Genomic DNA, 14,854 nt, shown 5'->3' with positions numbered 1-14,854 from the left:
CATGCTTCCTTCCTGCCCCTCAATCATTTGTCATCCAGCCCACTCATTGCGTCCTGCCATTGACGCTTCTATCCCCCTAAGAACTCCCCCCCAAGGGATGGGTGTGCCCGCTCTTGACCCCCTTGTCCCTTCAAGTACCGCCTAACGCAGCTCTGGCCTAAACTGGCAACGCCATCGACCAGCCCAAAACCACCTCCAACTGCCGGGCGGGTGGGCGGCCTTTTGTCAACCCTCCCGATGGTGCCAGGCGCAGGAAGGGGAAGTTCCCTTCCTCCCCTGCGCCTATATACCCCACCCCCTAACTCCTCCCCTTCCCCTACCTGGCCTATTAGCGCGAAAGACCCCGGGGGAAGACTAGTCTGCGACTGTGCTTCCCCCGGGGCCCGGCAAACTCCATCTGCTGAGCGGAGTTAACCGGCCACCGCTACTTGCGACCGTTAGGTAGCACAAGGATCTGTGCAATAAAACAGTAATCAACTGAGCTAGCTACATAAAAAATACAAATCTTTGCTCTGCATGTTGCATGCTGTGCTTTCCATCAGGCACAATGATCCTGTACACAATTTTATGGTGAGTTGAACCTTTGATTAGAATGAACACAGATCGTTCTAGCAAGTGCATTAAACACCAGAGTTATCCACTTTATTGCTTCTTATGATGCCCAAGCTTACTTACTTAAGAGAATGGCCACAGAAGCCTGTTTCTCACAATCAGTGAATGTGCAGCTGCAAAAACGTGACCAATTATCTGACACTCTTTTCATTCTCGGCTCTTGTGGATGTTTCTGTCAAACCTGGAAACCAGAGTTGTTTTCAAAGGTACATAGTTTGTGTAAATTTAGTGAGCAGCATATTCTCAGTCTCATGCTGCCACTAGATGAGAAATGTTGACAAAGAGACACTGGCAATATTGCTGTTGGTGGCTCAGCCTTTCAGCATTCGATTTTATGTGGTTGAAAAGGTGTGGTGGACGGAGTAAACATGCTGCAGATGTGATATCATACAGAAAAAGGTATTTTCTGGGGTGATCAGGCTGCACTCTGTGTAATTAAACTACTCACCATGATCTGCAACACAGCACATAAGATGAAAAAACGTCTCAGCGAGATTATTCAAACTGCTTTATAACAGTGGCGGCTGGTGACATTTGAACATGGTGTGGCGGAAATTGATTTCTGCACTGTAGCTCACAAGCGCAGCGCGCATGCCCGAACACCCTTGAGAAAAAATATGAACATCGAGTGGTTCATCACAGTACCCTCTGGTTCACCACTGCCACCCTCTGGTTCATCACAGAACCTCTGGTTCATCACAGCACCCTCTGGTTCATCACTGCCACCCCCTGGTTCATCACTGTCGCCCTCTGGTTCATCATGGTCGCCCTCTGGTTCATCACTGCCACCCTCTGGTTCATCACTGTCACCCTCTGGTTCATCACTGCCACCCTCTGGTTCATCACTGCCACCCTCTGGTTCATCACTGCCACCCTCTGGTTCACCACTGCTTCACCATTGCCACCCTCTGGTTCATCACGGTCACCCTCTGGTTCACCATTGCCACCCTCTGGTTCTTTACTGCCACTCTGTGGTTCATCACAGCACCCTCTGGTTCATCACTGCCACTCTCTGGTTCATCACTGCCACCCTCTGGTTCATTACTGCCACCCTCTGGTTCACCACTGCCACCCTCTGGTTCATCACTGTCACCCTCTAGTTCATCACTGCCACCCTCTGGTTCACCACTGTCACCCTCTGGTTCACCACTGCCACCCTCTGGTTCACCACTGCCACCCCCTGGTTCACCACTGTCACCCTCTGGTTCATCACTGCCACTCTCTGGTTCATCACTGCCACTCTCTGGTTCATCACTGTCACCCTCTAGTTCATCACTGCCACCCTCTGGTTCATGTCCCAAGGGTTTCAACTCTGGCACAATTATGTCCACTGATGACATACTGGCACAGTAATGGTCAATCTTGGCATATATAGGGCATCCTTGGGTGAACCATAGCATAAGGGTCGCATGGCTATCCTCATCAGAGCATGAGCACGCGGGGCTAATTGTGGCCTTTATGTCACATAACAGTGGCTGTCATTAGAATATTAACGTCCGTGACTGACACTGTGTGGTGTTTATGCACGAGGGTAGGCAGCCGCTGCACACTTGTGGTGCTGGTACAATGTTGACATCCTTGGCACGTCCTGGTAACACCTGTTCTGACGGCGCAGAATCAGACAATGTGATGCAATTGTCTATGGAAATTGAAAGCTGACATTTGGGGGAAAATAGATGAAATCGGATTTTTGAAACAAAAATGTACTTTTCTTTAGAAAAAGGAAAGATTTTTTTTGTGCGTTCACCAAAAATGGAAAGTGCATAGTGGATAGAGCACGTGTATTTTGAGAATCTGTCATGCTGGTGTTTTAAAACAGAATGATAAATGAGCAATCCCCATTTACAGCTGCTCTTTGAAGGGTAGTTGGGGGGGATTTACAGCTGCTCGTGTTTCCTCTGTGCCAGGGGGCACTTGCTGCTGTCGTTGTTATTGCCTTGGTCGTGTGGGCGCATCCTATCCCCGCCCCATTAGGAGACCGGGGGCTGCGGCATGAGGCAACCCCCGGTCTCCCAAGGGGGAGGCTAGTGCGCATGTCCGCGCCGGGCAGGAAAATGACCTGTCCGAAAGAGGACACGGCACTAGAGTGTCTGCACAGCCCCGCCTCCCCCTTTTCCTGATGGTTTCTGGTCCGGCACAGTAACCGGCCGGCCAGAAACTCGTTCCTGAATGTGTGATTTAGGCACACATTGGCAGTCCGGATGGCGGCGGTGTGCATTGGGAGGGCAACGCCCCAACGCCCCAATGGACGCACCGCCGCTGCTTTATAATCTCTTGCTGATGTTACTTTGCAGTACTTATGGTGAATCCATGTGTGTTGATTCAGATAATTTATATTATGTACCCCAAATACGTACTATAGTAAATGTCAAATTTATTCTTGCTTTTTCAAATGTTGATGAAATATTATAAAGAAAAGGAACAGACTTGTACATTATGTTACAAATGGCAAGACAGTATTTCTAAATCAAAATATGCCTATTGACTTGAAGTCCAGGGCAGGAGATGGGGTTTATTACAAATAAAATGTTTTTGTGCTTGTACCAAAGTATCACATTTTTCAATGGACTTACCTTCTCTTCCATCCCAGGTCAATAAAATAGGGATTAGCAAGTTTGGTATTGAGGTCCCATAGTATTTGCACATGCAAATAGGCAATTCAGTTGCGGAGCGATGGTTAGAGATGATGAAAGCAATTGTACATTTTCTGTTGTTCTTTCCAGAGCATAGTGACACTACCCTGAACAATGCATCTCACACACCCGCCCATTAGGTTTTACAGCTACCTCTCTGCCCCCACTGTGTAAGATGAAACGGATGAACTAATCACCCTACAGCCACACCCCTGCTCTGATGTTATGTTATGTTATTAATTTGTTAAAGCGCAACAGCTGCCCCTGCAAAGGGGCGTCCCGGCGCTGGTGATCAGAAGGTGCTAGAACGGAAGGATGAAAGAAGAACTGAAGGGGAAGCTTTACAGGGGAGGAAACAAAAAGGTCTTGACAGCCCTCCGAAAGGCGTACAAGGTGTCTAGACTACGGATGTGCAGAGGAAGAGAGTTCCAGAGTTTGGCTCCTAGAACCCGAAAGGAACGGCCACCACTTCGGCAGAGTTTAGTCCGAGGTACCGTCACAAGGGATTGTCCCAGCAAACGAAGGTTACGCTGGGGCACATAAGGCATCAGAAGCAGCCGTAGAAGATCTGGGCATCCAAGCTTTAAAATTTTGTACGCCATACACAAAGTTTTAAACTTAATTCGGGATTCCATAGGGAGCCAGTGAAGCTTTCTGATGATAGCCCTGGTCGGGCACCTGCGAGGAAGGCCGACCAGAGTCCTTGCAGCCGAGTTCTGAACTCTCTGAAGGCGCGCTATCTCAGCCTTGTTAGCGCCTAAGAGTAAGACGCTAGCATAGTCTAAACGTGACAGAATTGTGGCTTGGATGATAAGCTGTCGAGCTTTGGAGTCGAAGAACTTGAGTATCGGACAGAGGCTCCTCAACAGACCCACACATGTTGCTGCCACTCTTTTGGTGTGGGTCTGAAAACTCAAGGAGGAGTCCATCCAGACTCCCAGGTTTTTCACAAGTGATTTGGATGCTGGCATGGTACCCAGTGAGGAGGGCCACCAATGCTCATTCCAGAGGGCAGTGTTCCTACCAACCAGCAGCATCGCCGTCTTGCCGGCGTTTAGCTGCAAGCAGTTGTCGGTCATCCAGCACGCAACCGCGGCCATACCGTCCTTAAATCTCGAGGCCGATGCAGACGGGCCTTCAGCGAGGGTGATGACCAGCTGGGTATCCTCCGCGTAAGATACCAGCCTAAGGCCCCACTCCTTTGCCACGTCAGCCGGAGGCTGAACGTAAAGGTTAAAGAGAGACGGACTGAGCGCAGAGCCCTGCGGGACGCCCTGGCCGATGTGATGGGCTTGGGAAAGAAACGGAGGAGCCGAGACCCGAAAAGATCTGTCCTTAAGGAAGGAGCAGAACCACAGCAAAGCCGGTCCAGTGACACCGGCCCTCTCCAAACGATTTATTAAGATGTCGTGTGACACCGTATCAAAGGCCGCGCTGAGATCAAGCAAAATCAGCGCAGCACTTTGACCGGCGTCGAGGATCGTCCGGAGGTGTTCAGTTGTAGCCAGAAGAGCGGATTCGGTGCTGTGGCCAGGCCTAAATCCATTCTGTGAAGGGTCCAGGATGTTGTTCTGGTGCATAAAGTGTGACAGGGTGTTATTTACGTGGTCCTCCGCAAGCTTAGAGACCCATGGCAGCAAGGAAATTGGCCTGAAGTTCTCTAGTTTGGAAGGGTCAAGAGTTGGCTTCTTAATGATGGGAGCGACCCAAGCTTGCTTCCAAGCTAAGGGGACACTGACCGAGGAAAAGGAAAGATTCAGAATGGAGATAAGAGGTTGTTGAAAAAGTGCCAAAGACTCTAAAAATTGGGCTGGTCGCAAAGGATAGGCCGGAGAGCCGGATTTGACTTTCATACAAAGGATGGCCAGGTCCTCATGGGTGATCTCAGGTATGAGCGAGAGGGCAGCCTTACCAGTATCGGTGTTCTCAGGGAGATAAGGTGCCACAGAGTGTTGCGGAAATGACCTGTAAATCTTGTCCACTTTTTCCACAAAAAACGTGGCAAGCTCCTCAGCCTGTTGTGCAGAGGTAACGTTAGATGCAGAGCTTCTATTGTTCTGAAGTTCTTGCACCAGGCTAAAGATGGATTTGGTGGGATTAGCACTGGAGTGAATTTCAGCAGAGTAGAACTTGGCACGCGCACGACCGATGGATTTATGGTAAGCTTTAAGTTTAGTCAAATACAGAGCTTTAACTTCAGAATGGTACTCGCTCCTCCAAGCACGCTCAGCCCTTTTGCAGTCTTTCCGTATGGATCTAAGAGCGTCGCTGTACCAGGGATTAGCGGGGGAACTGCGACCTTTCGACCATTTGGCAGGGATGAGAGCATCCAGTCCCTCTACAATCCAGTTTTGGAAAGAAGTGTACGCTGAGTCTGGGCTCACTGTGTCCTCACAAGGGAACACTCCTAAAGAGGTGGCAAGGTCCGTGGGACTAAGCTTGATGACTTTGAGAGTAGCACCCACTGTGCCCTGGTGAAAAGAGCTGCATGTGTGCCAGCTTAGCCTAGCCTTCTGCTGTGATTACATCCGTGCAGTGTGTGTTGAAGGTGCTGCTGAGATACAAGTTGACTGATGGAAGGAGTGCTGGCTACATCGAAGCCAAGTCCCCATGAACGCCGGTACTCTCCTTGTTTGAGGAAAAGTACCGGAACTAGAGGGAAGAAAATGTAAAGGGCCAGTACTCCGTAAAGGTGACTACCGGCCCATTGAAACCACTGGGCACGGTATCAGCAAACACAACCTTAAGGAGATTAAACTGGAACGGAGCAATAGCGAAGGGCATGGAGGAGTGCTGCCACCTGGTAATGGAACCTTGTCCAAAATCGAACTGAGCCCTTCCAAGAAAGGGGAAATAGGAACCAAGAAATTAATTAACAAGTTCTCCCACAAAACAAGTAGAGCCTTCATCCTGATGCAAAATAGAAGACCATGTTGCAGGCTCTCTTCATCTATAAGAACTTTCAAAAAAGAGCTCCACAAACAACTTCGAAGTTTTAGACAAAATCCAACACAGACTGGTCCCCGACATAAAAATGCAGCCTTCTGGAAGACTGTTAGACCTGTCATCCTTAGGGTTGTCTTACCCTAGAATTTTTGCCTCCCATTTTGTCTGATTCTTTTTGCTGGCCTTAAGATTCTGAGCACTTTACCACTGCTAACCAGTGCTAATGTGCATGTGCTTCTCTCCTAAACATAGTGACATTGGTGTATACCTGATTGGCATATTTTTTGTATTGGTAAGTCCCTTGTAAAGTAGTATACCATATACCCAGGGACTCTACTTGAAATGCTACTAGTGGACCTGCAGCACTCATTGTGCTACCCACAGAAGTAGCCTTTCAAACCTGTCTCAGGTCTGTCACTGCAATGCCTGAGTCTGTAGTTTACTGCCACTTCGATTTGGCAATCATAACTACTTGCCAAGCCTTAAACCACCATTTTATTACATATTAGTCACCCCCAAGGTAGGCCCTAAGTAACCCTAAGGGCAGGGTGCCATGTGAGTAAAAGGTAGAAAATGTTTGTGTATGTTTTGCATGCCCTGTAGGGAAAAACAGCCTATTTCATATATCATAGGCCAGCATTGGGAATTCTGTAATACACTTTTAACCGCTTCCGCGCTACCGCGAATTCCCGCTGTACGCTGGAATTTCAAAAATGGCTTGTTTATGACAAAGCCAGCTCGTCATCCGCGTAGCGCAGGTAACGCCCATGACTAACTGGCTTTGTTATTAGCGCGGAAGGGGTTAATCAGTAATTCCCGATTACAGGGTAGCTTGAAAGTTGACAATTATCTGCTCTTACCTCTTTTGTGCCTTACAGCCTGTCTCCATTATACGTCTGGGTTGGGTGACAGCTACACATTGTGCATGCCCTCTAGACAGCCACAAACACAGGAAGGTGAGGCTCATCTGCATTCTGGGCACTGATATGAATTCTGATTGGTCTTCCTGGGCAGGGAGTAAAGGGAAGGCCCGACACTTACACTTCAATAGGTAGTGTCCAGTCCACACACAAAGCACTGATGTACCTCCCACAGATAGCCTGGGAGACAGGACTGGGTTGAAAGGGAACCATGTGCACTTCAGAGAGCTGCTTTAACCCCTTCCATGCTGCCGTCGGCCATTGGCCGACGGCTGCACTACCTCGCTGGTGCTGCCGTCGGCCAATGACCGACGCGGCCCCGCCCGAGGCCCCGCCCGTTTTGCAGAAGTGCCGCACTGCTGAAAAACGGGCGGCGCAGCCGAGGGGTTAAAGTCACTCCATACATCAAAGGCACTTTTGGGTTTAAGTACTGGATCTCTGTCCCTCTTTTCTGGAAGGACTGCTATTCTGCTTGTTGTCCTGCTGCTCCCTGACTCTGCTGAAGGAGAGCTGGACTCTGCCTTCCCTCCAAGTGTTCTCCAACGGCTTGCTGGATTGTCTCCTGTTATCTGAAGACTCAGGGACACAAAATACTTGCCGTCCTTCAAGGCCGGCGTGGAGGATGTTCGACGACAGCAGCTCCACAGCCTGCGTTTCCTGACGACGACACACTGCGCGGCTTGACAATGACTGTTTGCCTTCACTTCAGCAACGCCTGAACTTTGAATTTTACACTGTTTAAAGTTATTAAGATCCAAGTACTCTCTCACTGGGTGAATAATGCCCCTTTCTTTTATGTATGGGGTAGGACGTAACTAAGGGTTTGGACCCTCCTTGCCCCTATAATTAGTAATTGTAAGATTGGTTGAGTGCGTCCTACTATTTTATTTTTGAAGTATTCTTGGCCAAATATTTTTTTTATAGGTTGTATGCAGAAAGACACATTGAGTTGAGTTTAATTTGTAGCATTGCTCTATAAAGCCCAGATTGTAATTTTCATCATATTAATAATATAGAAAACAAGGCAATGATGTTTGACAGCAGACATGTGACTCACCCCCTATCCCCACTTCGGCCTGGAACGTTCTCAAGTCTGCAAAATTATGATAAGTGACATGAGTTATAAGGTTCCAATGAAATCAAAGAAAAACATCCACCAGGTGCAAAGTAAGAGGATTCTCGGAAATTCCATGCAGAGTGACTGCTGCAATTAAAGAGTTGGTATCTGGTATAAGGATACATACCTCGTAATGTCAGGCAGTATGACATGTTGAAGCCAAGTGGGTTAGATTGGTCACGTTTAATCATGGAGTACTGCGGATCTGGTGAGTTAATGGGTTGTGCAGGTGAAGAGGAAAGAGGGATCAGAAGAGGGAAGGAAATAGAAAGGAGAAGGAAATAGAAAGAAGAAAAAAGGGAAAATAAAAATAAAATAAAGCAGAGGAAGCAGAAACAGAAAAAGAGAAAGAGAAAGGAAAAGAGAAAGAAAAAGAAAAAGGAAAGAAAATGTGGTGGGAGTGCTGTCAGGTGCAAGTTGACAATTTAAGTGGGCATGTAAAGCATGTGGTATGACCTACATGTGTGACTATAATTTCGCATAATTGTAAAACTTAGTGAGAATTTTATAACAAGTTATTTATCAAGCATATCATGAAAAACCATTTACCTCATAAGAACATTTACCACATCTTATTCCATGAGCGTTACATTTGGCGTCGTTAAGACCATGTTATACAGTAGAAAGTCGAACTGGAAATGTTTTTCTAAATGGAAAGAACATAGTATTTTGTACAATAGTGTATTGAGATAACTCTGCGTTAAGAGTAACATTAGCGCCATAGAATGATTTTAGGTTGTGAGGTGTTGAGTATACGCTAGTAATTTTGGTATACATGTCATAGGTTTGCGCTCTAAGAGGTATCTACAATAGGTCTACAATAGGTTGCAATGATCAGTCAAACTTGGACCAGATGTAGCTAATAGACAAGGCTATCTTAGCTTTCATATACGTGTGTGCGTGAAAGAAGGCTAGGCGTGAAAACGGACTGCCAAATATGAACCTTGCCAAAAATGAACCTTGCAGATCAATTGCTAGTCAGTGGTAAGGTAGGCAGGCCGGTTCAAAATACACTGTGTGTGAAAGATCAGACACTTATGGAAGTAGTAGATCCATTTCTGTTTGCCGGAATTTAGTACTGGTTGACTAAACTTTTCCGCATATTCAATACTAATATAGGCTGTGAGTAAAAGCTGTAAGTAAAAGCTATGGCACTTACACGATAAAGCCATCGATTTCAGTTTGTTCCTGGGCCAAATCCCTTGCTACAGATCCGTGCTACTGGCAGTTGGCGTCTTGTATTGGCACCATATTTATTAGAAAGAGGACAAGCTGGTTGGAGTCTCTGTGTACGAAAAAACAGTGCCATGTTGAAATGGTGTCATTTACAATCAAATGTGCATGTTCTCATATGTTGGTTAATGCATATTTGGCGTAATCTTGCATGCAGGTTGTATATAGGTTTTATGTAGGTTTTGCCTAGTGAACTTTGAATTTGCATTGTTCCTTCACAACATCAAGTAATCTTTTGACAGTTAGTGACTTCTAAGCACTGTTTTTGCATGTAATCTTTAAAAATTCATATCTAAACTTCTACTGATTGGATTTTTGTCATTCTGGACTTATTTTGCTCAGATAAATATTCTCTACTTTATTAAACCTCTGTGAAGTCATTTTGTCATGTATTCATTGTGTTACTGGGTGTGTGTGTTGAACATATACTTTACACATTGCCTCTTTAGATAAGCCTCACTACTCTGTACCAAGCTACCAGAGGGTGAGCACAGGTTATCTTTTGGTGTGTATGTAGCATACCCTGACTAGAGTGGTGGTTTCTGCCAGGCCTGATTGCATACCTCAGCCAACCAGGAATCCCAGTTCTAACAAAGACATAAAAAAGAATTATGAGCCGCTAGACATGAAGAGCATGATAATTTCTAGGCATGCCTCTCTTACCCCAGTAAGCCAAGAAATGCAACAAAATTCTGGGTGATGGTAAACAAAAGTGACTAGGGATGGCCTGTGGTCAGCAACACAAACTGCTGTGCACCAATGGGTTAACTATGTCAATGTGTCCCAGTATGCTCATACAGTAGCACAACTGATACTCAATGCAGAGCGTATGTTGGCAGCAGGCACCACAGTCTCGAAATAATGCCTGACACAGAGCAACCAAACTCACAAACCTCCGAATCATATGTCCTATCAAGCATGGAGATTTTAGGTTTCACTAGTAAACAGATGTTTGAAGTGATCAGTAGGGGTTGGTGCAAAGGGGCTATGGGCCAAAGTGGCCTACCCCAGAACCTTTTGTAGCTAATCGAAAGTTCGGGCAAAACTCCTAACCCACAGTACACAGCCACTGTATCACTACTGAACAGATTCGGATTCTTGTAGAGGCGCAATAATCAACCCGATATACAGAGGAAAAAACCATGGATCCAGGCAACTATTGCCAAATCTCCTTACCAGACATTGAGGCCAAATATTATGCAAGTCTTCTCCTAAAAGAGCTGGAGTTCTGGGCAAATGAACATCGCATTCTCCCCCTTATCAAGCGAGATTTACAGAAGAGATTGGAACTACCACAAAACTTCTGGCCTTGGCGTTAATGACTGAAGAAGTAATTAAAACTAAATCCATGGTATACCTATGGTTTGTAGATTTACAAGCTGCCTTTCAGCAGGTCTCATGTAGTATCTCATGGCAAAAATTAGTAGCAAGGAACATCCTGTCCATCCAGTTGAAGAGTATTGTTCGACTGTACTCAAATACTTGGCTCCAAGTCGAAATCGGAGATGGCAGTTATTTAACCCACAAAATAAAAAGAACTGAGGTCATCTTTCTGGCTAATCTCTTGATGGAAGTGAATGCAAACGCCCCCAGGCTTGGAGGCAAACCAATCAGTTGCCTTCTCTATACTGATGTCCTAATATCAAAAACCGGAGTGGGGCTCACATGTTTTCTGGATAAATTGCGTGTGACACTAAACACAATGGGCTTACCATCAACCTAGAGAAAACCAGACTAATGATAATGGGGAAGAAAAATAAAGAAGCCACACCAGTGGTATCTAAATAGACTTCAAATTGAAACACCAGTAGAATGTAAGTATGAATGGTTGTGGACAATCGCAAAACCTTTCTGCCCCACAAGAGTCCATACATTCAAAAGCAGTTTCTCTACTTCATGCATTCCTGAAGCGCTCCAAAAAAAAATCTTGGACCCCTCCCTCACACCCCTAATGAAAGTTATACGTGCCAAACTATTCCCTAACCTAGCACATGGATCAGATGCTATGTTTAGAAGAGTTTCGAATTTACTGGACAAACTTCAAGTTAGCACCTACAGAGAGCTTTCGACTTTTCAAAGCACGGTTCCCTCGCTCAAATTCGCCTGGAGTTTGGCTAGCCATCAAACACTGGAAAGTCAGGAGTCCTTTGCGAAGACCTGTTTTGAGCTACGCTCCACAAAGGAAGACACACTGGGAAGCCAACTGTAGCTAGGAATCGCAAGTGCAGGCTGCAAGTCAGCAGGCCGCGTTAGTCTGGACCAATCACTACAGAACTTACAGAGAGCAGTATTCTGGGCAGCTCCTGTCACCTTCACAACTTGAAAAGTTTATTCTCCAAAGTTGTGCGACTGAAATTTCATCTTGCAGACAAACAAAAGTTAGCACATCCCACACATGCTTGACTGGTTTTAAACAACTATGAGAAACTGGGCCCACAACCAATTTTAAGCGTTTGTATGTCGAAACAGGTCAAACGGAAACTCACCCAATACAGGCTAGGCAGCCTGCCAACTTTGAGCTGCATGCCAGCTTGGAAAAGGAAAAGCTCTGGCACGCTTTCCGGGCTCTGCCACTTTTATAGAAAATCAGTTTTGCACATTGTCTGTATTTGCCCAGTTTTGTTACCAGATAGGCATGTTTTATTGAAACACCAATTTCAGCTATTTGGTATACGCTCCTGCAGCCCTGCTGTAATGGCTTGCCTCCAAGTGGAGTATTCCATCCTTGCCGGAAGATTTTTGAAATATATGCAGTTTGCCAAAAAACTACTGAACATCGCTGTCTCTAACGAAAGATCGCACTATTGGATATCTTATTAGGCGTCTGATGGACAATTTCTTTCACAGCAACCGATGAACTACTCTAGTGTTAGTGAACTATTCTCATTCCACTTTACACTTAGGTCTTTCTCACCTCCCAATAACCCATTTATGATAGCGGTGGTCTTACCGGCTGATGAACTGCTCTTGTGATTCTTTGCACTTTAAATACTTTGGGCCATATTATCAAGAAAGGGCGATACATTATCGCAGCTTTTATCGGCAGGGAACTGCCGCTAAAGCGGCGATAATGGGCTTGATAATATGCCCTTGTGAATTCCCATAGAAGCCTAGGTTAACACCAGAACCTGGGCTTTTATGGGAATTCACAAGGGCATATTATCAAGCCCATTATCGCCGCTTTAGCGGCAGTTTCCTGCCGATAAAAGCAGCGATAATGTATCACCCTTTCTTGATACTATGGCCCTTTATACTTTAATAACTCATCGATAAAATTGGTGGCCCCATCGACCACATTGTTACAAGGAATTTTAGATTGTAATTATGTTTTGCATGATATGAATGTACAGATGCCCAGAGCCCTTTTTACTCATATTGATGATTGTGACCTTTGTATCTTCTTTTACATGTATGGTTTTAAGTAACTAAGACATGAATATGTTTTACAAGTGCTCTCACAAAACTAACCAAGAAGACAGTTGATTTTGTGTGGGGTGATGAGCTGAAGTTTGTTTTTGGAAAAATAAAATGTACTACAACCGCACATGGCATCAAGAAGTTTCCAGTGAATTCTCACACTATTAGAATTACTATTGGAAATAGAATAAAAACATTTGTATCCACAAAACTCAGAATAATGTAGTCAATCATGGCATTCTTTGAATATATTTGGTTTGAGAACATTAATTCATTGCATTTTTAGATGATTGCTGCTCCTTCAAATACTGCCACAAAATGAAACCACATATGTCAGCAACTGCAGTTATTCCTTCCTGGATCTCTCGGTGTTTTCTTCTGTAAAGAATGTGTTTATTGGCCAACTGCTGCAGAAGAAACAGTGAAATACAATGTCTAGACTAAGGCGAGAAAATGATTATCAGGAGCTGAAAGTAGTCCAGCTTGCATACTTACAGGGATGCTTTATGGAGCTGTTGAAAGGCTTGACATTCAGTTAATAGTGAAATTTTTTATTTTTTTTTGATTGATTGCCCACTTTAAATAAGGATATGCTCATACGTACACAACAGTAAAGAACTCTTCGCCATCGTCAATGAGTTTGCCAGGCCCAACAGCGAGACCACAGATGTCCCACCATCCTAAGACCTCTGCAACAAGCTCAGCACCTTCTTCCATCAAAAGATCAGGCACATCTACAACAGCTTCGACACCCAAGTCCCTGCCACAACACCCGCCACTAGCACACCTAACCTCGCCGCATCCCAACAGACCCTGCTCAACTGGACTCAGCTTACAACAGGCAACACACCCAATACCATGAAGAGCATCCACTCAGGAGCCTCATTGGACCCATGCCTGTACCACATCTACCTTAGAGCAGCCACCTCCATCACCCCAGAGCTTCACCGCACCATCAACAGCTCCATCAAAACCATCACCTACCCCAATGACTGGAACATGCCAAGATCACCCCCCCCCCGCTGATGAAGCCATCCGCCCTCCTCCCCTTCCCAGTCAAGGTCATTGAGATGGTCATCAATGCCCAACTCTCCGAGTTAATCTAAGAGAATCACATCCTGGACATCTCTCAGTCTGGTGTAAGACTGTTGCGCAGCCACTCACCTGAAGTTCAGGTTGTCTGCAGGAGCGAAGAACTGTCCTCTCTCCTCGTACTAGAACACTTCTCGCACTACTGAACTTGCTACAGGAGTCCCAGAAGGGAAGGGGAATAGGACGAGAAAGAGAGAGAGAACACTGCTACTCCACACTGCCTGGTCCAGCCCGGCACCATCGAGTGGATCTGTTTGCACAGTAGGGTCGCTTTATTGAGGACTTGTGTTTCTCTTTAAATAAGAAATGCAACAGATGAGTACAGAGACACTTCTGTGCCACCCATGCTCACTCAACACAGAACATTCATAATAAGCTAGATATGTTAATCACCTAGTTCTCAAGAGGAGCTAAGAAACTCTCTTAGCCTTTGTCTGTAGGTTGTAGAAGAATACAATCCAAATAATAGTTATCTAAGAACAATGATGTCAAAAAGGAGTCACTGGCTATGAGTATATGTCATCTACAGCCAGGTAAACGAATGGCACCTAGACATGTTGTTTTATTTGCACAAAACACCCATAAACAAATATTCACATCTAGGAACAGGCCCAAAGGGCTACATAAGGCAGTTTCCGTACAATATGTTGATCAGGGGGTAACAGGATGCTTCCATGCACAAGGCTATGTATCAAGTTTAAAATATTCATCTTAATATCAAAGTACTATGCATATAGTGTAGAAACAAAACTTTCAGCAGACGGTAATGAGTTCAAACATAAAATGACCCCAAACGCTAAGCTGAATACAAATATGAAATGAGTTCAAACATAAAATGACTCCAAGCACTAAGCGTAATATAAATATGAAATGAGTTCAAACAT

At 45.4% G+C, this 14,854-nt stretch overlaps 1 long non-coding RNA gene across 1 annotated transcript in view; it reads right to left on the bottom strand.

The window, feature by feature from the left end:
- LOC144812985 (uncharacterized) overlaps positions 1 to 14,383 on the bottom strand; it is a 156,368-nt gene extending 141,985 nt beyond the window's left edge. Inside the window, exons 1-2 of the long non-coding RNA XR_013606915.1 lie at positions 14,043 to 14,383; positions 9,388 to 9,513 (exon numbers count right to left, since the gene is read on the bottom strand). This is a non-coding gene — a long non-coding RNA (uncharacterized LOC144812985). The remainder of the gene's footprint in view (positions 1 to 9,387; positions 9,514 to 14,042) is intronic.
- Positions 14,384 to 14,854: the final 471 nt, after the last annotated feature.

This window comes from Lissotriton helveticus, chromosome 1_1, assembly GCF_964261635.1.
Source record: "Lissotriton helveticus chromosome 1_1, aLisHel1.1, whole genome shotgun sequence".
NCBI classification, from domain to species: Eukaryota; Metazoa; Chordata; class Amphibia; order Caudata; family Salamandridae; genus Lissotriton; species Lissotriton helveticus.
The sequence above is the reverse complement of the archived record's forward strand: the minus strand, read 5'-3'. Positions and strand labels throughout refer to the sequence as shown.